Here is a 1,191-nt window from a genome sequence, read left to right as displayed (position 1 = left end):
AGCCTGGGCAACATAGTGAGAGCTCGTCTGTAAAACCAACAAGCATGCCGGGCTCGGTGGCTCAGCCTGTCATCCCGCACCTTTGGGAGGCTGAGGGGAGTGGCTTGCCTGAGCCCGTGGGTTCGAGACCCGCCTGGGGTCAGTAAATCAAAAACTAGCCGGGCGTAGTAGCGCACACCTGTAGTTCCAGCTAGTTGGAAGGCTGAGGCGGAAGGATCGCCGGAGCCCAGCAGGTCGAGGCTGCGGTGGTCAGGAGCCGCCACTGCACTCCAGTCTGGGCGACAGAGTGAGACTCCAACTTCAAAAAAAAAAAAAAAAAGCCAACAAGCAGGCCCGGTGCAGTGGCTCATGCCCTGTAGTCCCGGCACTTTGGGAGACTGAGGCAGGAGGACTGCTTGAGGCCAGGAGTTCGAGACCAGCCTGGGCAACATAGGGAGACTCTGTCTCTATAAAATGAGAAATAAAACCAACCAACCAAAAAACCCACAGCGAGTGCTCCACCAGTCGGAATCGACTTTCTAGCATTGCTATGATTTTAGTTATGCCCTTATTGCTGTCATTGGGACTGTCACGAATCTTGTTTGTCTGGGGATCTCTCTCAGGGTGTTTCCAACAGGGCACGGATGTGAATGCCTGTCGGGGTGTGTGTGTGTGTGTGTGTGTGTGTGTGTGTATGTGTGTGTATGTGTGTGTGTGTGCGTGAGCACCACAGCCTGGGTCTATGTGTGGCCCACACCATGCCCACCTGGTCCTACTCTCCCTGTCCTTTCTCCTTGTGTCTGGATCTGGTGGCCACATGTCCGTGTCCATGTACCCATGTGGATGTGTGTACATGTCTTCACATGCCCATGCACACGCCTGTTGACAACCTGTGCATGAGTGTTGTGTGTCTCTGGGTCTCTGTGTCTTTAGATGTACCTGGATCCATTGACCATGCCTGAGTCTACCTGTGTCATGTCAACATGTCATGTGTGTGTGGAAGTCTGCGCCATGCATCTGGCGTCCCTGTCCTCAGGTTGGGGTCCATGTGTCCAGCTGTCAGAATGTTCAGGTTTTTCTTTTTTTTTAGAGAGATAGGCTCTTGCCATGTTGACCAGGCTGGTCTCAAACTTCTGGCCTCAAGCAATCCTCCCTTCTCAGCCTCCCAAAGTGTTGGGAGCCTTCATGCCCAGCCTGTGTATTTTTTTTTTT

The 1,191-nt window shown here is 53.1% G+C and overlaps 1 protein-coding gene across 1 annotated transcript in view; it reads left to right on the top strand.

Moving 5' to 3' along the window:
- TNFSF14 (TNF superfamily member 14) overlaps nt 1-1,191 on the top strand; it is a gene marked incomplete at its 5' end in the record, with an annotated part of 5,074 nt that overhangs the window by 836 nt on the left and 3,047 nt on the right. The gene's annotated exons all lie outside the window — the stretch shown is intronic.

Source organism: Carlito syrichta, unplaced genomic scaffold (assembly GCF_000164805.1).
Source record: "Carlito syrichta isolate Samal-C Ts95f unplaced genomic scaffold, Tarsius_syrichta-2.0.1 Scaffold92694, whole genome shotgun sequence".
NCBI lineage: Eukaryota > Metazoa > Chordata > Mammalia > Primates > Tarsiidae > Carlito > Carlito syrichta.
The sequence above is the reverse complement of the archived record's forward strand: the minus strand, read 5'-3'. Positions and strand labels throughout refer to the sequence as shown.